At 42.1% G+C, this 27120-nt stretch overlaps 1 protein-coding gene across 8 annotated transcripts in view; it reads right to left on the bottom strand.

Moving 5' to 3' along the window:
- fbrsl1 (fibrosin-like 1) overlaps positions 1 to 27120 on the bottom strand; it is a 270174-nt gene that overhangs the window by 165893 nt on the left and 77161 nt on the right. The gene's annotated exons all lie outside the window — the stretch shown is intronic.

The raw sequence follows: 27120 nt of genomic DNA, 5'->3' as shown, positions 1-27120 counted from the left end.
TATATGATCCCTCAAAATGCTGACATGTGTGGGGATTTGAGCGTCGCTATCTGTGAGTGCTTGTGTGCCTTTTGTGTGTGCGTGAGCATATTTACAACATTAGATGATCTGACAGGCGCAGCTTGTTGAGGGTGTAGTTGGCAGAAGAGGATCATGTCCGTTGTGTTAATAGGGATAATAGTTATTTAATAAGTGCACAAAGGAGGATAACTGTGCATTGTAATTAGTTAGGCCTCTACAGTCTCTCCATGACTAGGAACATATGAGACAGTTCAAGGGATTGAAAAAATAAAGTCTAGATGTAAATCTGTGCGACATAAAAGTGTGAGAAGTTGATGTGACTTCATTAAATTGGAACCTAATCTCTTATTGTTGTGAGATTGAGTGATGCCATTGCCTGTGTGGATAAATCATACACTGTCACACAACTGAATTATATTATGCAAAGTATGCTACGTTACCTGTCGCTACAGCTTTAAAATTGCAGTATTTTTTTGGATTGAAAAAAAAAAAAAAAATCCCTAGCTAGAGCAAACCAAGCTAAGGCAAATATTTGGTAACCGTGGAGGGCTGTTTCCATGTGGTATGACCGTCTTGTACCTTGCAGTTTAATATGGATGCTTCGCGCACAAGCTCTCAGTCGACCTTCAGATCTTGAATTTCACAAATAAGATTAACATGTAAAAATTACATTCTGGACACAAGACAACCAGTTTACTTTCAGTAGCATGTAAAGTGGCTTTGTTCGGACTTTTGCATGTGAGAGGACGTACTGCTCACTTGAAGTGTGTTCATTCAACGAAATGATGGCAGTAACAGTAATTTAACGTACAAGCAATATAATTGTAGGAAACGCAAAGTGTAAAGCTTGTAAATGAATGTCACAAGCTCACAGCATATGAGCTACTAACCGGGAGAAGAAGGAGTCGGGAAAGTAGGACGGAGGTGAGCAGTGAATGAGGAAATGACAGGAGGATGTTGGGAGGCTTATTGTCTTGAGGAGCGGCCCATTCGACCTTGGCAGGGTGAGAAGTCAGGGGCTTTGGCCTCCCAGGGCACATTGCTGCCAGGGTAATTGTGCCGTGATCTTGACCTTGCATTGCTTAAATCTGCCCTCTGCTCTCTCTATCCCTCTCTCTTTCTTTATCTCTCCCTTTCCCTTGTTGAAGCTGAAGAGAAGCTGGGATCTGCTCTCTACTCTAATGATGTCAGCTCCCCGAGGAGGCGTCTGTCTGCTGAATCTGAACAGCTAGCCTTCAAAGTTGCAGGCTGGACCAGGAGCAGGAAGGAGGCCTGGAGGATGGTGGAGGAGGTTCCATGAACTACATACAGTAACCCCGACCACAACAACAGCATGACATACTTCTGAAGAGGGCAACAAAGGTCCTGATCCTCTTACCCTCCAAATATGAATTGAGCCCTTGAACAGTTAAAACGTAAGAACAGGGATGTAACAGGCCACAAATTCACCATGCAAACAGAACAGGGGACCATTCAAAGTTACAACAAAATCCTTCAGATTAAAGCTAATCTTAAAATTTCTATTGATAATACTGTAAATAATTTAAAGATCATGAAAATCTGCATAATTCATCAATACCCCTGTTTAGATTGTAACCTAAACCACAATGAAACACAAAATTGGTAAGCGGTGGCTTACTGGCTATGGATTTTAACAAGCCTCAACATAATACGACATGGACAAAATGTGTTATCACACATTACACCTGAGTTTGAACCCTTGGGTTAAAATTAGTTTTGATTGCCAGCTCCACAGTAGAGATTACACTTATGAACCCTGTACCAACTGTCAAGCATGGCGGTGATAGTATCATGCTCTGTGGCTGTTTTGCTGCCAGTGGCACTGGTACTACGCACAAAGTTGTTAGAATAAATTCTAACTTCACCTCAACTCAACAGCTAGGTGTTGAAACTTGGACACAGTTGGGTGTTCCAACAGGACAGTGATCCCAAACACACATCAAAACTGGTTTTGGAATGGATAAAGCAGGCTCTGACACTAAGCTCCTGAAATGGCCTTCCCAAAGCCCTCAACTATACTGAAAATGTGTGGACTATGCTTAAAAGCCAGGTCTGTTCCAGGAAACCAACCAATTTAAATGAACCTCTACCAATTCTACTAAGAAGAATGGTCAAATATCCAGCCATAATTGGTCCAGTTGATGGCTACCAAAACCTCTGATGTACCATCCTGGAGTACTTGGACTACCTGTGAAATCTCTGTAGGGTCCAGGTATCGCCTCATGCTACCAGCAGTGACACTGATCCTAGCCAAAAACAGTCAGAAAAGATGAGGAGGGAAAAATGTCAGTGGCCTCCACCTGTAAAACCATTCCTGTTTTGAGGGTTGTCTCATTGTTGCTCCTCTATTAACACCAAAGCAGCTGAAACTGATTAACAACCCTCCCCTGCTAATCAACTGACCAGATCGTTATCCCAGAAGTTTAACTGACTTGAGGCTGCGCTCTGATTAAAAAGTGTTCCTTTCATTTTTTTGAGCAGTGTACTTTTGACCCTGTGTGGATTAAAGAAAGCCAATAATAATTTCAATTTCCACCCTGCAAAAAGAACAGTTCAAAGAAATCATTAAAATCCCTAAATTACTATGATGTTCATGCCCACGATGAGTCTATGTAAACTTCTGACCACAACTGTATTAGAAATGATTACAAATAAGTGAAAAAGGGCACCTACGAGTCATAACTATAAATGTAACTGATAGAGGCCATTCAGTGGGACAATATAAACTCCTTAAATTTAAAGGCACAATTACTAAAAGTCTAATGCATGCTGCATCCTTGAACCTAAAAGGTAAGCAAATGCCTCTAGAATCTCAGGCACATTAATTAAGCTACTAGAATGTTTTTGGACATAAATTTCTCAGATAAAGATGCAGGAGACTGAATAATTTGCCTTAAACCTCAGCTAACCTCTTCTGCTAGCTAGCCAGACCTCCATCTCCAGGGACCACATTGACTTTACATCCCTTATAAAGCAGCAATAAGTAAGATGGATGGAGGGAAAAAAGTGATATCAAAGTCTCATTCTGCTTTCCAAATACCTGAGCTGTGCTTTGCCAACAATCAAACTAAATTTGGGTCAAAGACTCCTGAATTCTTGTTTAACACTGCGCTGCAACATGGCCAAGTAAGAAGCTTAATGCTTGTGCTGGACACTTTGAATGGATGACAGATATTCCAAAGTGTAGTGCTGATTGCTTACGAATGACTCACGCATCAGCTCATTCTCAATAAACGCTGATGATGCAAACGCATTACACATATACTTACAGCTATATTAGATTTAACACAGAAGCACGTGCTCCTCGACTGTTCATAACCCTTCAAAAACCCAGGAATTGTTCTAAAGCTTAGAACCACTTTAGCATACATCTAGCTATTGAATTTCATCAAAGGGAGGGAGACGGTGGACCCAATCACATAAATCTATAGGGCAGCAGTAGTGTGAAGAAAACTACTCCCATAAGACCCCACTCCTTCTCTAGCTTCACTATTACCTGTCTGCGATTTCTATCACACTGCTGTTCAGTGAATCTCTGCTAGAACCATTGTCACAGAGATAGTAAAACTGTCTGTCTACTTGACCTTCCAGGGATGGAAAGGCTTTTTATCCTCTGCTTTCTTTCATTCTCTCCATCCTTTTATATTGCAGCAGCTGCAAGGCCAGAGAGCATGTTCGCCTGGAATTCACTGCTGAGTGAAATTACTTTGAATGCAACATCTTATGGCGATCAAAAAGCGGCAAGACTAATTTCTTTGACACCATACGGGCAAATACATGCTAACAGCTGTGTTTTTCTTAGCAATAATAATAATAATATGTGTATTTTCATTCATGTGTAGGATTATTACAGGTGTATATTTACCTGCCAAGGTCGGGGTGGTGCAAAATAAAAGATGCGCTTTGATTTATGTATTGCACCAGAAAGTTCTGGTTCTGTATCCTTTAGAAAAATACCACAGCTTAACTTAAAATGAAGAACTGGATGATATCACCAAAAACTATCAATTAACCTCTGCTACATGTGCACACAAACAAGCACAGGCGCACACACTTAACCAGATTATTAAGTAATGAAGTTTATAATGTTCTCCTTTGCCAAGTATCTTGTGACAAATAAACAACTGATATACTGATACTGTATAGTGAGCTGCTGCTTTTGTGAGTCTGCCATCCTGCAAATGAACTTCAACTCCAACAGCAGTAGTCCTTGTATTCTCTCCAGGCTCTGCAAACCAGCACATCAACCAGTTCTCCACCTGCTGCAGGCTCTGGTTTAGAGTGGCATTCTAGCATAGACTTCACAGTAGTGAGCTGGCCAGCCACTAGGGAAGGCCACTGCTAGCTGGTTAGCAGCAAATGCACTTTCAAAATAAGAGCAAGGAGATTGTCTACCAGTAAAACGAGTTGTCAAATATACTTCAGCAACAGTTAATATACCAGGGTGGCCTGTATGTAAAACAGAGAAGATTTTGTGTTCAGTTTTGCACACACTTCCAACCAACATAAGTGGTCTAGCTTCAGATTGGACACACCTGAAACCTGCAGAGACTTTCGATTCTGAGAGGAAGTGGTGTAAAGTAAAGCAGCTGAACCTGCTGAGATGTGTTTACCTCAACTGAAAAACAGCTGTGCTGAAGGTATCGATAGCTAGGACCTTCTATAGTGAAGTTAGGGAATATAGAAAGTTTGTACCTTATATTTACAACATAGTTCTATACTGTCATATACTGTATCCACGGTTCATGAATACAGCCAAAGTTAGAGTGAACTGGACTGTACATACTTCTCTTCAAAGACAAATTGTTCTCATGACCTGGCCAGGACCCACAGTTTTGAGTGCTACATGGAAATGCCAATGCAGTCTCACTCAAAGTCCATAAATTTCATTCATCACCTTAAACAACTTTCTAACTTTCAGAGTTTTCAGTGGTGTATACTTTGATGTTATTTCTTCTTTAGGGAAACCAGTACCCACACAGCTAACCCAAACAACCACCCCCAAATAATGTGTTAAATATAAAACTTCTGGAGAAGTTTAAATAGATGCATTGACATGTTTTCAAGAGCAGAATAACTTCAGTGTTCAGGCTGGCTACAGCCACGATCCTCTTCAAAGCAGTAACCTACTGACTCCAGACAGTGATTATTGGATAATCAAAAATCAGATACTCTAATGCTCCACTTTTGAACCACTTGTAAGTAGACAACTTTTCAAACTCTTCATTTCTTGTAAGTAGGAAGGGTGAAGTTAATCTATATGAAATAGTGCTGCAAAACAAAATGTCTACTACAGTTCATATGAGCGAAAACAAACTGTTGATCTCCTTTTTTTACCCTTTGTCCCACTGATCTATCTCCAAAGCGCTGAGTGATTATTACAAATTATTCCCTTGTGCAAACAGCCCTCATAAATGGAGCTGGGAGGTCAGGCCTTAGGGAGCTCACAAAGCAAACATAACACGGCACATTGCTCTACAGCTCATCTGGGTCAGATCGATGGCACATCAAGGCCTACCTAGTAGTAATAACAACATTGTGAGGGGCAAAATGTCAAGACATCTCCCGTTTCTGATGGGGAGCAGAGGATGTGGTCTGCTAGGAGTACATGAATGCATGAAATAGGTCATTTCCTGCCGCCACTAGGTGGCGTTATGACTATCATTGAATATCGGTATGTAGATGTCTTCAGGCTGGGACTCTTATCATCAGACGTGCAACGTGTGGGCCGGGCTTCATGAAACTGGACTTGTAGGTTCTGAATTATTTTGCTGGCAATGATAATAAACAGCAGAAAGTACTATCTGCCTTGGTGGAGAAATAAACAATGGAGTGACTCAGATAAGCATCAGTTTCCTTTTTTTTTTTGTACACTGCATTTCTTCTTGTGGGGGTTCCCAAACAGGTTACACACAGATATGTGACAGTTTTTACCGTAGCACCATAAAAAGTTACGGCCTACTATCAGGAAGAATGCTTACCTTTATCTTGATCCTCTATCTGACAGGCATCTGTTGGTGTGACCATCATGCCCGGCCGACGCCATAAAAACAATAAGCTGAATAAATAAAACCTGGTTTGATCTTGTCTAGCTTGATTTTGTCTAGATTTGTATGATAATGATCTGTGATCTGATTTGCTGTATACCAAAGGAAACAATGCCAACCCAGAAGAGCACCAAAAATAATTTCTATCACAAAATCTTTTTGTTTTTTAAACTACACTGGTTTGGCTCCAAGTTTAAAATCCAGACTGAAGCGCTTTGACGCTTTGGGTAGCTACAGATCAGGCGAATAGTGTTTCCAAAAACTGTTGCAGGACATAAATACAATAAATATAAAAATAAATGTAATAAGCCTCCAGTTCACAATTTCATAATCTATTCTTATCTCTGCCCGGAGTTTCTGGCGTGGCATGTGATGTGTGACATCATGGGGCAGGCCTATTAAGCGCCATAAGATAACACAAACAGCAGGAGTGCATTTCAGAGTGTTAAGAAAGGACACATCCTAAATGCAAGCAGAGAAAAAGAGGCTTTTCCAAGCTTATAGAGGCTTCTGCAGGCTTATAGCTAACCGCCAAGAGCAGAGTACTACCAATGGTGAGTTAATACTGATGATGAAAACAAACAACAAGACGGAGTAAACCTTTCACAATGCATGACATACTCATAGGTAACTGAAACAGCTATACAAATAGTCCAGATTCTTTCAGATATAGCAACAGCCACTAAGGGGATTTTCCTGCTTATTGACCAGCATTTCTGGTATGCGGTATGCTTTGTTAATTCATGACATGCTTGCTTTGTCTTACCAAAAACAGTTGCCAGCTATTTGTTCTATGATACACTATCTCTTCATCACATGCTATGCTTTTTGATGGTGGAGAGGCTTTGTGTTATCTTGACTGCTGTTCCATTTGCATTATGACTATAATTATGTGCATGTATCTGATAAGCATTGTAATCAGCTTTATCTGTGTGACAGGCATTTTTTTCTCCCCGCCCCCCCTCTCTCTTGTGATTTAACACATACAACAAGAAAAGCAACTCCTACCCAGCATGGTGGCAACAACACAAGCTTGGATTGTCAGTTACAGAAACAAAGGAAGACTATAAATTATGAAGTTAAGAGCAGGGAAATTAATGACAGTCTAGCCGTGCACCTACTACACTGTGTAAGTGTAAGCTTATAGGGGCTGGTGCAGTGGAGAAAAGGAGTCCAGCATTTTTTTTTTTTTTTTTTGCATAAACCAAAGTTGGCACACAAGCACAGTTTGAAACAAAACCAAAACACCTGCTGATGTGGTTCTTTTAGTAATTCAATAGCAGATGTAAGTCACGGGGACTTTGCATCAGAATGAAAGGCAGGCTCCCCAGAGCGTCCAGTCTACTAAATAGCATAACACATTTTTGCGTTGGTTGAAAGAGAAAACAAAGGGACACATAAACTCAACAAGCAGAGCTCCATCAGCTGTTGGGTCTTTTTTTTTCTTTTCAACGTGCTATCTGCCACCACAGCCAACCGAATGAAAAATAGCTGCTGACGTTGTGGCACTCTCCCTTACACTTTATACATATGCATAATCATTTGCACACTGATTTGTGTGTGTGCTTACATTACACGCATACGCAAAGTTGCACATAATCGGTGCAAGTGTGCATAAATCACATACATTAAAAAAAAAAAAAAAAAGACAACCTCCCAAGTCAGTCATTTGGAAAATATTGAAACCAGTGAAAGGCTTGTATAAGGGCAGCTGCAGTCCAACTGTGTAGGCATGTCAGGGAGACTGAAGAGCAGCAGGGAGCCAGAAGGATGAGGTGTGTGGTGTAGCGAGCATAGCACCATGTTGAAAGAAATCAGTTCTACCTGGGGAGAGAGAGTTGGTACATGTTGTCCTACCACTTAGCTTCCATGCTGTTATTTTTGTAGTATTTGCTGCCTCTGGCACTGACCTGTTACAGATGCTGTGTTAACTGAGCTGTTACATGCTAAACACTCAAACTAGTTTATAGAATTTGGTCAATCTTAATGTGGATTTTTATTAAAAAAAAAAAAGCAAATAAAGACAAGCAGAAAGTTACTTAATGGTACATAATGACCAACTACTAAGGCTTCATAGTGTCTTTACGGTGCATCATTATCCAAACAAGCAACAAGTCCAATACAAGAACAAAAGCAACTCTGCCATAAATTATAGTTACAAGTTTATACATGTATATTTCAGTGCTATCATAGTAGTTCTAACTACTATGCAGGAAGAGGGTACAGCACCTGAGAGGATGTTGGGCAGAAGTCCTCAAATATGTCCTCATTCACCAAAAACATAAATGGCTTTAGTCCCAGAACTAAAGGTGTCAAACAGAATATTACTAAAACGCAACACAAGTCAATTTTGATCATTTTGCCTTGTTTGAATATTTATTACAGTGCATATCTGAAATGCATCTACACAGATAAATTCAGCACTAACAGTCAGGGTCACAGGTTATAGCTTCTCACTAGAGCAGAGCTAATCCCTATAAAAGCAACCATTTAGACTTTAAGTTGAAGAAGTCAGCCAGAAGTGGATCGCTCTCTGTTTCTTAACCAGTGTTCATGATTATTATTTTGTTCATTAATTAGATTTTTATGTCTATTTTTAAGATGCAAGCAACACATTATTCTTTTCATCTTGTTAACCGCATTAATATATTTTTACTCCCAGACAATAGTGACATCCAGTTAAGGCAAAAAAAAAAAAAAAAGCCCTGCTGTAGCACGTATATTAGACTGTCTACTGCAGCAAATGAATGTCCCAAAGGGGGTGTGGGGTGTAGTTGGGGTCTATCTTTTGAAATGACAGATGCCTGGGGGATGCAAGGTGTCAAGGGGGACTTTGGTAAATGGCAGCATGTGGCAAGGTCGCCTCTTCATTTGTCTGCCAGTGGGATGGCAAAGGGCCGTTGCATACAGTGGCTATAGCTCTGTGACTGCCTGACAACCTCCTGCGGCCCTGCAAGCAATAGGAACCCTCCATCTTGTGTCACTGTGGGGATGTCTAGGACTGGCATGGTGCAGAGCAAAGTGCCCTCCCCTCCCTTTCATTGCCTCTCTCCACCTCCCGGAAGCATCCATCACAGTCTTCCCCAGTGGGGCGTCAGTAACAGATTGACTTTCGTCCGGAGCGCTAATCAATCCGACTCTCGCTGCCTCTCCCTGGGAACATTTATGGCCTGCCATAAAGCAGGCCTTTGGGGCATTACAGCACCCAGTAATCCTGCTAAGTGAGCAATATTTCCCATCTCTGGGGCAGCAGTTAGACGGGCTAGGGCCATAAATAGCAGAGTTAATCTGTGGCCATGACTTCTCGGCCAACCGTCAGCAGTCACAACCCCACTGGGGCCAGGTGGGAGCCACCCAGCAGCCAAGGCAAAACAGCTCGTGAGATGAAACAATGAGTTGGCCTCTCTAGTTAATGTGCTGGATCACCGCCTCTCCCTTGTTTTGCTGAATCTCTACTTTGGCAGAAAGAGCCACTAAGGGAGCAACAAACCATCACAGAGGATACAGGGATCAGTTGGAAATGGTGCACCAAGGTAGTTTCATCCAATAGAGAGCAGTATTTATAAAAGAAATACTTTGTCACAGACCTTGCCAAACAACTTATTATGAAGCCTGGAGTTCATGAGCAGCTACATGTGGCAGAACGGATTAAAATAAAGCAGAGACTAGGAAAAAAAAACAAAACAAAAACCTGGAGTTGGACTCCCGACTAACAGTTAAACCATCATAGTAACAATTTTATGAGATGATGAAGTCAGTGACCAAAAAACTCAACATGCATCTTAAAAATAAGACACAAAAGGAAACCCGAAAGTGAAGAATCTGGCTGTAATCCTTCAGAGTTCCCGCCAAGGTCAGTGAGTTCTCCTCAAAGGGGAACCACTTCCCCGTTTTATGCCCAGCTGAGTTAAAACGGATATGTCGATGTGCTAGTATTTCTTTAGAACATCTTAAAACAGCCCGTTTTCTCTCAGGGCACCAGTGGGAGTTTCATATAGAAAAACATAGAAGATAGAAGGCAGAGCTAGCCCTAGGTTGAGTGTTGCCAGAGGGCTACAGCAACCACCTCCCCTCTACCAATAACTGCTGCTGCCCGGCTTGATCCCATTTTATTTTATTTTATTCCACCCATCATGCATCAAAATGTTTCCCTGAGGTACCTCGGCTTTGAGCAGAAGCCTCCATCTCTTTTTTGCTGCAAGGCCAAGTTTCTCCATCACACCACGGGTGCAGGAGTCAAGGTCTTCAACCCCCAGCCCTCAGCAGCCCTGCTCAGCTCAGCCAACCCCCCAGGCTGCTTCCTTGTCAGTCAGGAAAGCTTGCTGACTTTTTTAGTCTTTGGTTCAGGTCAGAAACTCGACATTGTTTTCTCATTCAGAGCCAGGCAGAAACATGACAGGTGTCCATGGAAACAACATTTGTGCAGATGTTTCCACTTCTTTGAGGACTTTAGAAAATGTTTTTTAACAAGTAAGGTCGGTTTTCACCGGGCTTCATCGCCCCCTCGGTGGAAAATTGAGAAAAGAAACATGACTTAATTGAACATAGAGGACAAAAAAAAAAAAAATGGATATTACCATAAAAATATTTAGCCTACATTTCAATATCAAATCCAAGCAGTGACAGAGTGTATTAGCCATAAAGAAAGATTGATATATCATGATCATTTTAATCATTTATATAAAATATTATATCATAACATTTAAGTAAAATACAAAAAAACTGTAGATAGTGAATTTAATAAGGTGAGGTACTTTGCCTAAATTATATTCAAATATTTTTTTATTTATATAACAGCAAATAAAAGGAGACCAGTGGTATAAGAGAAGAAAGGCCTCAACCAATAATAATCAATAAGCTGAACATATTCTTATGACTGAATAACAAACTTCTTTGGGACCGAGTAAATCACTGTGCTGCATTTACACAATTAATCATTGACGCTGGGTTAATTTCAAATAATGGAGCACATTACACACTACATCGATCACATGATTGACTCACTAAGTATTGTTATGTTTGCCCAGTCAATCACTTCACATCATGATATTGAATATGACACTAAAAAGAAAGAAAAAAATGTACATATTGATAAAATTAAATGAAAACGTGTATTTTTCCCTGACAGCAGAAATATTGTGTGGGTTTTATTTTGGAAGTGTTTCCTGACTTAACAGCAGAGTTTTGACTCGAGAACGACCTGCAATGGAAGTGTCCCCACAGCGGAGATCTGCCTCCAGACTGTCTTGAAATAATAAAAGTCAATGCTTTGTATGACCACTTTTATGATTCATAGGTCGGTGTTAGTGGCTCAAAAAAAAAAAAAAAAACATTCCTCAAAGACTGGATTGTGAGTGAAAAATCAACCAATGTCCAAAGAAAAACTTTGAAAGACCTTCCAAAAGCCTGGAAAACTGCTGCTTAAGACCACTTTAAAAAAGAATTACACGGAAAGCCCGGCTCCTTAGAAGCCAAATATCAATAAACGAGGGGTGGCTCAAGACTTTTGCACAGGACTACACTTTGCACCAAAAAGTGAACATGTGTTTTGAATACTAACCAATTAATCAAGAAATTTAAGACTTTCACTTTCAAGAATACCTTCCATCTTTTGTTTTACTCAAGGAAATCCAACACCTGCCTTGTCGAGCGATGATCCCACACTGCGCGAGGCATAAATTCTGAAAGCCTCTGACATGTTCTTTGATTCCTCCATTTGCTGTTTTTCATCTTATCTTTTCATGTCATATTTATAGTAGCAGCTAGCATGCAGCCGTTTGTGGTTAACCTCTGCTGATGAATCTTGTCAAATGTATTGTTCTTCTCTCTCTGCCCTCCCCTTTGAAGCAGTCCATGGGGGCCCCTTCTCTATATGAGACCTGGGCACCATCCAAGAGGACTCTGTCAGAGCTCTGTGCAGCCCAGCTTTAGCTCAGTGAGTTTCTGGGATGGTGATGGGGCCCCGAATCCCACAAGTCTCTGCTGTTGTTGCTGCCGATTGTCTTGGCCAAGCCTGACTAATGCTCTGGGGCTCCCAAATCATTTCCACTTGGAGTAGGAATGAACCCCAGTTACAATTGGATTCACATGGGCTAGATGGCTGACTGGAATCCCTCTCATCATCTAGATGCATGGTAGCTCCCCCACCAGGCAGAGAGTTCTTTGTTGTTTGCATTTCTGACCAATAAAAGCTCAAAAACTGATGTAATCAAAGATCAGGAATCCATGGGCTGCACTGTAGGTGGAAAAGAAGATTAGACTGTTTCCCTAAAGACATGTTATCACCGTAAGACTCGGTAACTGTGAACCTGTGATCTACTCCTACCTTGTGTGCAGGGATTTCAACTCCTCTATGACTAAAATTAGAATGAGGGGCATTAACTTTGTACTGGAGACTACACCACAGAAGGAGCAGTGGAAAGCAGGAGGAGAAGAGATGATATTCTTAGCACTGACAGTGCTGCTGCACCCATAAAACCTTTGCTTTATCTCTCCCAACAATCAGTCTAATTATGTTCATTGGAGGAGACCAATTAATCCTCTATTGTCAGCCAGTGGCTAAGTGTTTCTCTACCCCTCACACTGCCACACACAGACACAGTGGAATCTGCAATTAACACTACCCAAATTTATTTAGCGCCACTTGCCTCAGATTCTGACTCCCTCCAATTATGCCTAATCAATTCCACCAGAAGGTGGCGAGGGGGTGGTGGGGGGACTGGGGAGGTCACTGTCATTTGCTACGACAAGCCCCTCTGCGCCACCCAAAGGCCAGACAGCAAGGTTGTCACGCGGGAAGACGTGTAAAGAATCTTTTCTGAATAGATAACTAACATTTCAGCTGCCCCCGCCTGTTGATGGTGTCGACTGTTAAAACAGACTAAAGGTGGCAGCGCTTGACTTTTGAAGGCTCTCTGGATAAACACAGATTTCTGGTGCATTACAATCATGTCCAGCCTTAAGATGAACCCAGTTTAACATTCAAAATGTGTTATTTGTTGTAAAGCTGTTTTGTACAGGATGTCACTGCTATGCTTACTTCCTGTATATCCTGTGTTTTACATAAGTGACATATGCTTCTGCATGTTTGCAGCATGCGGCTTGACCTAATGTGTCATCTCTATTTATACAGTGCGCACAGCCACTTGTGTGGATATGTATTTGTCCAACCTTGCTAACTTTTCCACATTGTGTTTATTCACCGCTCAAAGCTCACGGGCAGGTTGATCTCCATCAAACTAACCTTTTGTCTCAGCGTTTTCTAAGCAAAGCTCCAAAGTGTAGAGACACTGGAATAACCATGTTACAAACCTGCCGTAAAACATCACTAATATTTAACGCCTCGCTGTCATGGCTAAGCGGAAAAATCACACAGAGGAACTGTGCAACCAAGTGTGTGTCCCTCTGCGAGGCTCACCGCCTCCGACTGTGAGCGGACAATCTGAACAAGGGCGTGGATGCAGTTTTGCGCGTGCTTCCAGCTGACAAAGAAAAAGACAGAGATCTTGATTTGATACACAAATCTTTCAACACGATTCTTTTTTTAAGCTCCTAGCATTAATATTTACACTGAGCTGTGTCAGCTTCTGCAGCCACACTGCAATGCCTCCTTGCCAAAACAGCCAGTGGTAAGTCCCCTCCTAATCCACGGGGTGTATCAGTTGATGGAGGCATCACTGAGTCTGATAACATCACAGCGTCTCTGGAACGATCAAGTTCAAGGGGCACCTAGTGGGTGAGGCCAGAGTAATGGCAGCAGATATCAGATCATGGCCTGTTACTGTGTCAAACCACAGGTTTTTGTAAACCTTTTACAACAGACACATGTAGAACCAGGAATGCTGGCGCACCTGTCAACTGTGATTCTAATGAAAATCTGTCTCAGAAGTGATATATGTGTGTATATAGTGTTTGTGTGAATGTGCCCATGTGTGCGAGAAACAGATTTAAAGAGCGTATCTGTGTTTGCGTTTACGACAGCACGTTCTGCGTGTGCAAGTCATTCGAAGAGTTTGAAGCATGTGTGTCTACTGCCATGTTGTTAGGGGTCTGGGCTAGTTACTGGGCGGGTAACAGCCCCCACAGACTCGCTTTCTTTTGACCCAAGTGTCTGGCTATGGCAATTTTCCAGAGCAGCTTATTTGTTTCACATTAACAGCAGTTTAAACACAGGGGCCCCTGCCACAATGCAAACACAGGCACCTTAGGATGCCTTCCACTTAACGCAAGCACTGAGACCGCATTAACATTTCAAGGTATTATTTCAAAGATAGAGGAAATTGCTCCTGAACATTTTATGTCCACCAGTACATGCCATACTTATCCCTGTGCGGCTGGAGCAGCGGTGGAGGTCGGGGGTTGGTGGTTTGGGGGAGTACTGGCAAAGATGAACCCTGTGGGAGCTGATCTGGGCATTTAAACCAAGACAGCTATGTGCAGTGCCCTACATCAGTGTCAGAAGGGACACACTTTGAAAAGCAATTATACTACCACTACTGGGTCATTAATTAAACTGAAAGCGACTGAGCTAATTCGTCTTTGTAACCCTGCAAAACATTCTCACACCTCACTGCACCGCTCAGATATTATCCAATCAGTATTGCAACAATGCACTGCTAATTGGTGATGTTGTTATGTGTGCAGTTCAGTGTCACAGCAACCAGCCTGGCCTTTGCCTTCAATCACATGTCACATGTTCCAATTACTCTCTAATAATGTGAAAATGCTTGAAATGATTTTTAAAGGCTCTCTGTTTTGCATACTGCCTTATGTGGTTTTTGAAAAGAGGTGCATGAAACAAGTTTCACAATGAACAGTTCTGAAAAACTTATGTTACTAAAATTCTTCATGACAATTTCCTTAACTTTTCTTATCCAAACTGAACATGAACACAAGTTGTAAAAGAATATTCCCGCCCCCAAGTGAATCTGTAACTTTGGACAACTGATGCTCACCCACTGGACCATCTCTTTCTGTCAGGGCCCAAGGGACAAACCTCCCTCAGAGGGGGTCAACTGCAAGAACCACACCCCCAACTCCTCAAGGACTACTAGTGGGTGTGTCAGCACCTAGCCTTCCACTTTACCCCCCCCCCCCCCCCCCCCCCGCCTCAGGGTATACATGCTCTATCGTGCAAAAGCAATCATTCTCATCCCCCCACGTACCCTTTCTTTGTTTTGCAAATGGCCTCTCCCACATCATTTTACATACACACTCCAACTGCTGAGCTCTGGGGACTGTCCAGGAAGTAATTGTGGCTTTTGTGCATGTGCCCCCTCCCCCCACTCCCGCCCCTTCTTTCTCAAAGGAGCCGCGCCCCCTTGTCAGCTGTCATCATATAACTGCCTGCAGACCCAGGGGCCTAATGACAGGATCTATAGTACATGAAAACACAATTATAGCCTCTGGTTCAATTGCTACTGTGTGAATGGCCTTTAAACGAGGAAAAAAAAAAAAAAGGGAACCAAACACATGCTGCCTGCTTGCAGACACATATCCCCCCTAATCACAACACATTAAAACATATAGAATCTCATTCTAAATCTGAAATTTTTTAATACATCTTGCCTAAAATAACCCCTTCCTTATATCAGTATAATGCTAATTGTACCACACTAGCAGAGTTCTTACTGATTTGGATACATTTGACCTTGTGTAGCTCCTTGCTGTTTTAAGGAGCAACAGTGCTGGCATATACAACCCACACGTGAGCCTCAGTGTTCCAGAGGCATTTCGTTATCACTGACGATGCTGTTTTCATGGCAACATTTGGAAGCCACATTAAGCAGACATTACAAGACACTGCAGGAAACGTTGATGAAACCGCAAAAGATCCACCACCTGGGTTCAATATTGTAATCCCTGATATGCTTTAAATTAGGCAGTCAAAATGGCAGGAAGGTAGAATGGAGGATTCCACCTTCTTTTACAAATGGGAACAGTGACCCCCAATGGACGATGCGGTGCAGTCTTCTAAAGGGTTAATGCACCATCGTCACCACCTCCTCACAAATGTGGGCGCAATGACTGACTAATACAGCAGGGGTCAGTGTTGTATTACGACAAATCTTAGTACGCTTAAGAAAAAGAAAGCTGTGGCTGCAAAGATCACATATGTCTCAGTGACATCACTAATCCCATTTAATCTGTCTGAGTTAATGTCCAGCTTTGCTAGTCATCCCCTCTCCACCCACACACACACACGCACACACACGCACACACACACACACACACACACACACACACACACACACACACACACCCCTCCTCCAGGCACTTGGCTATGAAAACAAGGCCAGGGGCCTCGGCAGATCCCATTAATGTAGTGACCTTAATGGACTAAAGTGGCAATGATGACAGACACTTAAATGTTCAGATGCTGCCAGGCAGACAGGCACTGCATCACAGCCAAGGAAGCATGAACACATACACAACAATCAACACATGCATAAGCCCAAAGGCCTAAACACACACAGAAGTACACAGATGTGAGCACAATGAGTACTCATTTGATTGCCTGAAACTCATTGAGGAACACACACACACACACACACACACACACACACACACACACACACACACACACACACACACACACACACACACACACACACCCCAACAATAAAAGCATGTAAAGAAAATTCCCTTCACATTTGGAACACACATGAAAAAACACATTGTTCAAGCAAAACAACAGTCACACAGAGCCTAATTAAATACGTGCTAACGGAAGATCTAATTAACTTAAACAAACTGAAACATCTGTGACAAGGAGAGAATGAAGCACGTGAGCATGTGATGAAAGCCAGCAGTATTAGCGGAGTGTAGCAGGCACCTGCAGGAACACATCAAGATACAGCACGGCCACTTCATTGTCTTACCCCTCTTAGGCCTGTCAAAACACAGGCCTCCAAACAAAAGAGCTCTCACAACTTCAGGAGTTATCTGCTTTAGCAAAGACTCAGGACGGCCACCCACTTCCACTCTCTCTTACAAACATCAGATCTCCAGTGTAACAAGATACTACTTACACGATGGCTGCCAGCCTCTGTCCGGACAGACGTTTGACCCCTGACAATGCGGCATTTATAGTCTTATTATAGTTTAACTAATATGGGATTTTGTACTGAGACTGCTATTTTACTTTGACATTCAGGACATTCTTTTTGTTTTCATTTTCATTTTTATGATGCAGATCAAGTTACTATATATTGTTCCTCATCTGATGAATGGTTAACGCATATAACGAGGAAATGCAAATGCTACTGCACTATAATACAAAGTATCCTAATCATAACTTGGTGACATTTTATAACGGTTCCTCATTTATATTTCCAGCCGGCATCGGCTGACTTTGACGTATTGGTCTAAAACGACATGAAAGGCAACACAATCTGAGAATCTGGGCTGAGCGACCTCATTTCTAACACTTTGTTCTCTGCTCCCCTGCAGTGAACTGAACTGTGTGCGTTCAGTGCCTGTTAAAGACTGCTCAGGTTCAAAGCAACAGCGTGCGTCCTGCGACACCTCCAGTAAGAAGCAGATTTAGAGAGGGATTGTTTTTGTTAAAAGTGAGCACTACAAACGGTGCACGCGCACGCACTGCTTGCCATCTCATTTTTCGCTTACATCTTTACGAGACCTTTGTGATAAGCTTATTTGATAAAAGGCACAAAAATCACAATAAATCTGACCTCACATGAGTTGCAGTTTAAACTATGAGACACAGTTTTGCAGAAAGCCTTTGCTGCAGGAATATGACTCCAGATACCCAGGATTTTCCTGGAGCACACATTTTTGAACAGCTCCCTAAACATTACTGTAATATAAACCACAATGATCCAGTAAATCATAAAGCACAAGATGTAATAAAGTGTCTCTCCCTGCTGTCTGCTCTAGTTAAACATCTACCAGGAGCAATATATCTGTTGCTATAGCTACAGATTCTCCAGCAGATGCAAAACCGGAATATGAGGTAGCTTGGGAGGTCCCCCTTTAATAAATTACATAAAAAAAAGAAGAAAGTAATCACAACTAGCCAGCAAGCAAAGCACAGAGAAATAATGTCCTGACAAATGTATTACAGCTAACACCAGCCTCCCAAGTATAAAACCTAACAACTCTGCTGAAAACACTCCGTACTGCGATGCAAAATTAACCACGACTTTAAAATAATGCTCTTATCATGTACTCCAGTCTCACACAGAAAACAGTATATGCAGCAGGAGCTTCTCCTTGCCTCTGGTCCATTCTCAGCACATGATAGCCCCAGCTCTGACAGAGCATGACTTTAGACCTCTGCTAATTTAATGTTCCCATGGAGGTCTAATTGTCCCGGGAGTGGTTGCTCTGAAGTAGCCCTGCTGTATCCCAATGACTATGACTTGTTAAAAGGGGTGGGATGTGTGTGTGTGATTATAGCTCTACAATGCAGCTACCAAGCACCTTACACGGCCTGACATTAATCTTTGCTCACTGTCCGGAGCAATATTCACCTGGATAAGCACAGCTGGTGCAGCAATTATGTAGGTTTGGCTCTTCTTTGTCATCCCCCTGACTTTCTAGTTTTATTTCAGTCTCTACCTTCTTCTTGCTCTCCTTCTTCCTTTCTCCTTGCCTAAGGTGCTGGGAGGCTCCACTTGAGGAGTGGAGGGGTGATGGAATTAAAAGGAAAAAAACAGAGTGGGATAAATATTCCTAGCCGCAGCAGAACAACTACTCAATGAATTCCGTTTCATTGTGATCACTCCTCTCATAGTCATTTATCCATGGGCCTTGTATCCATTTTGACAGACCGGTCATAGTGGATACACACCACAGATTCAACCATCATTGTTCTAGTTCAGACTGGGGCCAGACCACTCCCATAGGACTGGACATGCAGGCACAAAATCCTTCTACGCCCTCCCCAACCTCTGTTTCAACACTGATGGGACTCCGTTCCCAGCCTCCCCCCAGCATCCGGGGCAAAGTCAACATGGCCAGCCTCAGTGGAAACCCACTGGGACAAGTTTGGCTCCTCTCACCTAATCTGTGGTCAGGCTGTCTGCTGAGCAAAAATAGGTGGTATTTAGGAAAACTGAAAAAGCATGCAGAGAAAGGTAAGTCCTGCGAGACGCATATTCGTATAGGAAAATCATCTCAGGAATGGGAGTTCACTATCCCGCTTAACAAAAATGCCATAAATTTTAATAATTTACTTTTAGCATCTTTAGAAAATCTTGCCTCTGCTTTATCACTTACCATGATCAGTATCAGATTAGCTTATCAAAACAGATGTCTACACTTTAAAGAGCAAGTGTTTTAAGTGACTGCTAAAACAGCATATTTCATCTAAATAAAAACTTGTTTGTAAGCCCAGATCAATTACTATAGCAGTGCTGTTAGTGGAGAAATTATTATGGCGATATATTAGCTCTGCACTAAACACTCTGTCTGATCTCCATTCTAATTAAATGGCTTTGCTATTCTCTTCTGGGAAAATGTGTTTCTTGTTTATGTAAACCTGACCTGCTACTATGGTATTTGCTGTGCTGTAAACTCAGCCAATGTTCAGTTATGTAATTCCTCGGTCAGCTAGAAGTCATGAATCATTTATTTTAAACATTCCCGATTTGCAGTTACACTTAAAACAAACCAATCCCAAAGAAGCTTTCTTCAACTTAAAATTCTGCCTTTAACCCATGGTCAACAGTAACAAACCACATTAGAAAAACAATGATTTTGTGACTGTGGTCTGGAATAGATTACTGAATTACTGACTTCCTGAAGTCTCCACTCTGTAACGGTACAGCTTATGCAGCTCGCCTTGCTTTTGTTTATCTCAGCATGCAATGTCAGTTTTATTATCAGGTACTAACAACTAAGAGTTTTAATTCAAGAAAGGTATACACACACACACACACACACACACACACACACTGCCCGCAGACACCTCTGCAGCGTACCTCATTATCTACTCCTCTAATAATGCTCTTTGTTAAATTGCAGTGTTAACCTGAGAAACAAGAATAAGGACCTTTTCTATCACGCTGCTACTTACAAGCTTTCCAACCCTATAATTGCATCAAGGATTCCATATTTTAGTGCTGATCTCATTAAACGTGCAACAGTTCCTCAATCAACAACAACTTTATAAGCAACATTGCAGTAATGTGAGCAAGTAGCTTAAGCCTCGGGAGAACAAACGGAGTAAAGATATTCTCATTGCAAAACGAGCGTTAGTTCAGTGAAACATCCTGTACCTTCGTGCCCACGGAAGCAGCCTGGTAATAGTATTTTATTTTGGCACATCTAGCAGCTGTTTTCTCTGCAAACACAACAAAATTAAGTGTCGTTCTCAACAACAATCAACTGCAGGTCAGCAGCTTTCACAGTATGACACAGTCAGGAGGATTCACCTTGATCCCCATTTGAACTCGACTTGAAGCAGGGTTAGCCCACAGTAATATTGTCCGCTGGCATCTCCCGAGCTGAGCTGCTACCGCGCAGGGTCGCTGCTCAGCAGATAACAACCAGCCTATAGCGTTATCACTCATCCCGATCGCACCCCTCCATTACCACCGCGCCACTGCCAATGCGTAGCGGTGCTCTTGCGTACTGTATATCACAGCTCTCAAACTGCCCCTGAACCATGCTCCAATGCACTGCTAATGCCTCAGCTAATCTGATCTGTCTCCAGCTGGTTTACTGCGTATATACACACACCTAGATATGAAGCTGGGAAGGTGGTCCTGAAAGCAGCTAGACTACGACAGGGCCATGTAGGATGCTGGCTTCCTGTCCACAGGCTGGCTGCTAATAAAGGGCTGGATGGGGACATGAAGGGTGCCAACTAATAATAGAGCATCCAGAGATGCATTGTTATATGACATTGTTAGGTTATGTACAGCACAGAGTACTAATGGACAGTAATGTTGAAGTGTATGTGTGCTTGAGCAAGTTAGCATTCTGTGTTATTCATGAGCCCTTCTGAAGCAACTGAAGGTCAAAGCCATGTTGCTGTAGCCTGCAAGCTGCTTTTCTGATATCTTACAGCAGAGATAAAACAATTCAGGTCACGTGTATTTATGTTTATGGATATGAGCTTAATTTTCTAACTCTTGATAATGCTTTGCCCTGGATAGGTGGCTGTATGTGCATGTGCTATGTGTTAAATCAGAAGCTGTGTTACTGCATTTTTTTGGTGGTTTGTTACTTTTATTACAAAACTGTTCAACACAATATTGAGAGTTAGAGGACCTCTCAGGAATGGAGACTGGAGAAGCATACTGGTACCAATTTTCAAGAGCTAGGCTGATGTGCAGATCTGTAGCAACTACAGAAGGATAAAGTTGATCAGCCATGCCATGAGAAATGGGAAAGAGTTGAAGCTAGGGATAAAAGAGAAGTGACCATCGGTTGCAGATGTGATGTTTGTTTTGGGAGTTTTGATGAAGTACAGAGAAAATCAAACAGAGCTTCACTGTGTCTCTGTGGCTGTAGAGAAAGCACATGATAACTGTGGTACTGCATGATGAAGTCAGCAGCAGCAGAGAAATATGCGAGGGTGGTGCAAGACATGTCTGAGGACAGCAAGACAGTGGTGAAGTGTGCAGTAGGAGTGACAGATGAGTGCGAGGTGGGGGTGGGATTACATCAGGGATCTGCTCTGAGCCCCTTTTTGTTTTTAATGTTCATCGACAGGTTGACAGATGAGGTCAGGTAGGAGCGTCTCTGGACTGTGATGTTTGCACACGTCATCTGTAGTGAGAGTAGGGAGCAGGTGGAAGAGGGCCATGGACAGGTGGAGGTATGCTCTGGAGAGAAGAGGAATGAATAGAAGCGAGACAGAATACATGTGTGTGAATGAGCGGGAGACAGGTGACGAAGAGAGTAGAGGCAGGGTGGAGTGGGTGGAGATGAGTGTCAGGGGTGAAAGGGAAGGCTTACAAGATAGTAGCCGGGTCTAATATGATGTATGATCTGGAGACGGTGGCACTAAAAAGAAAGACTGGAGGTGGCAGAGTTGAAGATGTTAAGATTTTCATTCTGACTGACCAGGATGGACAGGATTAAAAATCAGAGGGGCAGCTCAGGTTGAGCAGTTTGGAGAGATAAAGTTAGATAGGCAAGGCTGAGATGGTTTGGACATGTACAGAAGAGGGATAATGAATATACTAGACAAAAGATGCTAAAGATGGAGCTGCCAGGCTGGAGGAAATGTAGAAGACCACAGAGGACATTCGTGGATGTAGTGAAGGAGGAAATTCAGAGGGTTGGTGTGACAGAAGAGGATGCGAGGGATAGGGTGAGATGGAGGCAGATGATCAGCTGTGGTGACCCCTAAAGGGAGCAGCTGAAAGAACAAGAAGAACAACAGATGCAAACTAAGCTGTCAGATTCAAACAACGTCTGAACTAGACTCCAAAAACCAACAACAAAATCACCAAACAACATCGGACTATTGCAGAAATGGCTTAGAGAAGGGAACAAGAAAGCAGGCTTAGACCTTTGTGTGCATATAGACAAAGTCACACACACATAGCCATTCTTGAGGTACTGACAAGTATTCTAATTGGATCAAGTGTCACCCCCCCCCCCACTCTGCTCCCCTGTGACAAACTCTGCTCTGACATTGCAGCTTCTGTCCTCCGGTGAGCTTCTAGCACCACAGGATGCCTCAAGGAGACCAATACATCACCTCGCCTGCAGATCATAGTGTGTGACAAAAACTAGACACCTGCTCTAATGGAAGAGACAGCAAAACAGCAAGAAATACGGGCAGGAAAAACTAAGCTGGACAGAGAGGAGGGCAGACTAAAGGCCATAGGAGGAAAAGTGTACTGTGGATGATATGGTGGTGGGAATTCTAAAAGCATACACACAGTAACTCTCAGTACATTCAATCATTATGATGTATTAGTTCCTAAAGGTGTAAGAAAGTATTTGTCACAATTTATTACACTGAAAAGTATTTCTAAAACTGTGAATAATCTGTCAAATCCATTTTCAGATTGCAGACAAAACCCTCAGCTATACATAAACACCAGCTTTAAAGCAGGAGTCGCTGCTCCTTTGTTGGTAATACAAAAAGCTCTTATTTATGTGTGTAAATCCATCTGTTTGAGTCCCCTTTCTCATGTGGAAGGATTTACAGTATGCCCTCATGTAAGTGTAATGTGTCCGTGTTATTATTAAGTTACGTTGATAAATTTGACAGTAAACGACAGCATGACTGTTACAGTTCATTAGTGCTGTTGTCAAGGATGCTTTCTGTGCCAGATAACCCCCCCCCCCCCATCCCTCCACAGTACAGCCCAGTCCATCTGAAGCAGACGTGTTTTATATGCATGGGATTCCACAGTACCACAAACACTTACAGGTGCGTGCAAACAAGAGTTTGATGACAGACTTTTCTGTCTCTATTGTTTTCCTCAGCTCTTACAGTCGTACGTAATCACCGGAGAGTCACAAAAATCAAATGAGGCTTTGATATTAAACTTTTACACCTCTTGTAATCATCGTGAGCCACTCTTGAAAACACACTGACGCTAACTGTCTCTTGAAATGTGAGGGACAAACTCATGAAATACCAAAAAGATGGTGACAGAGTAGGCGCTTCAGTGTGTAATGCAGTAACCTGTGGACTTGTAAGAGTGTGTGATAAATGGGAATGAAAACAATTCAACTGTTTAGAGGCTCCCATGACCCCCCGCCCCCCCAACTATATGGTCTGGTGCAGGTACTGTGATATATTCCTATTAGTAAACCTTTCAAAATCCCACTACGGTAGCAGGCGGGTAGATGAAAAGCAGTGGCGGGGGCCCCGTGTTCTTATGAAGCAGGCTGGCTCAAACCCCAACTGTACCTACAATTAAAGCACAGATGAGCCATTCAGCAACTTTCCAAATGCTAATTACAGCATGTTAGCACAGTTATGCAACATGATTCATCTGTATTGTGATTTTGACTGCAACTATGTGTTGTTTTCCATACCAACACGGCATAATTGTTAGTGCTCATGACAGTAATAATATATCTGGGAGTTGTAGTTATGTATTAAAGGCATGCTTCAGAACTGAAGCCAGGGCAGGTTCAAGGATACTTTAGCTTCTTGCTCACTGGCACTGAAACAGTCAAACAATGCCTTAGCCAGGCACTAAGATAAAAGAAAGCAACTTAGACAAGGAAAGCGGAAGGGATTGGAAGGTTTAAAAGTTAAGCAATCTTAAGTAACAAGCAAATACCAGGGCATAGGTAGCCAGAGGTATTTTATGGATTTCTACAGCTGGGAAAATAGTTAACTCTGGTTATTTACTGATCACAGGGTTGAGGTGTTTATAAAGGGGATTTAGATGTGTGAGATCACTGTGCCCTGAGGACTTCAAAACATCTGAAAAATTTTTAGTTGCTAAGGATGTGATTCATTACAGTGGTTCGCTGATACAGATAGTCTGCCTGAATCGATGCTGCTGCTGTCACATTAGACCACATAACTGCAGTAATGGAGAATTTATGGTCTTTTATGAGTATTGACTGTTGATCTGTTTTCAAATGGACTGGAAGCAGATTTGTAGCCTTTACGATTTCCTATTTATGTTTTAATATTATGTAGACATTAAGTGACGATATGGTGATTTTGATCAGCATTCTGACAAACAAAAAAAAAAAACAACAAAACAAAACACTCTCTGTAGACCTGTGGTTTGGCTGACAGCAGTAACACTGCACTACAGCCTGAAGATAAAAGCAATTTTTGTGGAAGTGGTTCAAGAGCTTCAAGATCAAGGACCAGGGATTTTCCTTTGGAGAAAGCCTGGTGTTACTAATGGGTATTATTTGAAATGGGGAAATTAAAAAAAAAAAAAAGCACAATTCTGTTTTTCCTGTAGGTTTGGATCTAATTTCATAATCTTTACTCTCTGCTTAAGAACATGCTGCAAAACATAATTCTGCACAGCAGAAGTTAAAAGGTTTTCACACGATAGCAGCAGTTTGCTGACATTATGGAGTTATTATCTAGCAGATCTAGTTCAGTAATTGCAGTCTATTGCACTTACAGCATCAGCTGAATACACAATTTTTAACTGTCTCTTAGCAAACTAAATATCCCAGCCAAACTCATTTTCAGCCAAGTTAACATCCCAAGGAAATCTTATCTAAGAGAGATATTTTTGTCTGTGGAGTAGGCCTCGGGGCTACATAGCCTCATTATTTAGTTTGGCTTCCTGACTACATTTCCTCTCTTATCCTTAACAACACTATAGTGGAGCTTGGCTTTGGACCGGAGCATAAAATATCCGCCCATTTAAACAAAGTGTTAACACATAGATGGGCTCTCTCAGTGAGGCAGATGTGCACTACATAACAGTGTTGGCTTCAGTCTGTTAACAATGTGGAATTTTGTGCTTCGTACTTGGACCATTCATAACTTAATGTTCCTCACAGCTTCATTCAGGCACACGTATCACAAAGAGCTATGGTATAGGTGCCATGTTTACCATGCACATACGAGCGGACAGCACATCAAGTGACATATAATGTATGGGTATTGGTCAGGCTTAAGGGAGAGTGATCATACGTGCAAATTATTCAAAGAAATCCCAAATATTTTATACACATTTAAGAATTTGTTTTATCCTTCCAAGTGAACAACACATTTACTTTACTAACAGACAATCGCCTTGCTCTTTTTTGAAAACTGTGTCACTGATAACCAGCTGGGCCTGGTCCTTCCACCTTGCGTTCCTCTGACCACATCACTCTTGTGGGAGCTCTTGATATCATTCATCTGTATCTCCTTAGAGCCTGCTGTCTCTAAGTTGTACAGGCTGCAGCTGAACTATTCTGGACCGCTGCTGTGGGGTCACTCTAACTATGATGTGCAGCAAGTAGAAAACCAGTTTACGTGTCGCTGCTCTGCGAGGGCGTAGAACAGAACAAGGACTGCTGATATAACCTGCACTGGAGCTGGCATTCATAGGATATGGAACTGAGTCATTATTGATTAATTAATTTAATAAAGTGTTTGTGAGAATCAAAGCATAATATTCCATTGACTCAGGTTCTCCAAGTTGAGCATTTATTGTGGTAGTTTAAAGTTTTCAGCTAGCGAATTTAATTGTTTTATTTGTTTATGATGTTTATGCATTTGCAGGTTTAAAATTAATTTAAACAATGAGCCAAAAAGCTTTAGGCCCCAGTCACACAGGCTTCGAGACCTGTGGGTGACCGCCTGGCAAATACCAGCCACTAGGGAAAAATGAGTACGGTATTCCCTGACTAGTTGTGTGTGATTGCTGGAGGTTCTTGGCACTGACTGTCACATAGCCAAATGGAATGGCTGGCAACTGCGTGGTAACCACCAGTTGCTAGGAAAAATTTGTAATTCCATACTGATCAATTAATGGTTGAGGGAAGTTGCCAGCTGTCTTTATGTGAAAACCTCGTTGCAATTTCTTTGGTCACCAGCAGATTGCCCATAGGTTGCCTGTAGTTTGTACTGAAGACACCAACTTGCCTGCAAACACTCTCCAACTACTCGCTGAGTGTCAAGGAAACTGTGAAGACTTCAAAGCAAACCAGAAACGGAGAACATTCACCTTGAAAGCAAAAGTTGCACCTTTTGAAATGTACTGGCTTCAGATGTAAGGAACAACTTTTACTTTGAAGGTGAACGTTCTCTGTTTAGGTTTTGCATCGCCTTATTTTTTTTTCAAGTTTCGCTGTCACTCAGTTTAGAGCGGTGGTTAGTGAGTGTTTAAAAAGAAATCTGCGTCTTCCAGAACTACGGGCAACCACGACAATCTGGTAACAAGGGGGCTCTTCGTGCAGCACCCTCTTTCCAGCTGAGTTTGTCTGCTGACAGCCAATAGCCATTGGCCAACTGGTTGGGGAAAACACATTTTTTCCCCAATGATGGGAGATTGTCAGGGGGTTGCCAGCTAGTGTCTAAGCCTGTTTGACTAAGGTCTTAGGTGGATAACTAAATATATCCTTCCTGATGCATGTTACGATGGAAAACAGCTTTACAGGGTTTGAAGCTGAAGTG

Source organism: Archocentrus centrarchus, chromosome 9 (genome assembly GCF_007364275.1).
Source record: "Archocentrus centrarchus isolate MPI-CPG fArcCen1 chromosome 9, fArcCen1, whole genome shotgun sequence".
Classification (NCBI taxonomy): domain Eukaryota; kingdom Metazoa; phylum Chordata; class Actinopteri; order Cichliformes; family Cichlidae; genus Archocentrus; species Archocentrus centrarchus.
This window is presented reverse-complemented; position numbering and strand designations above follow the sequence as displayed.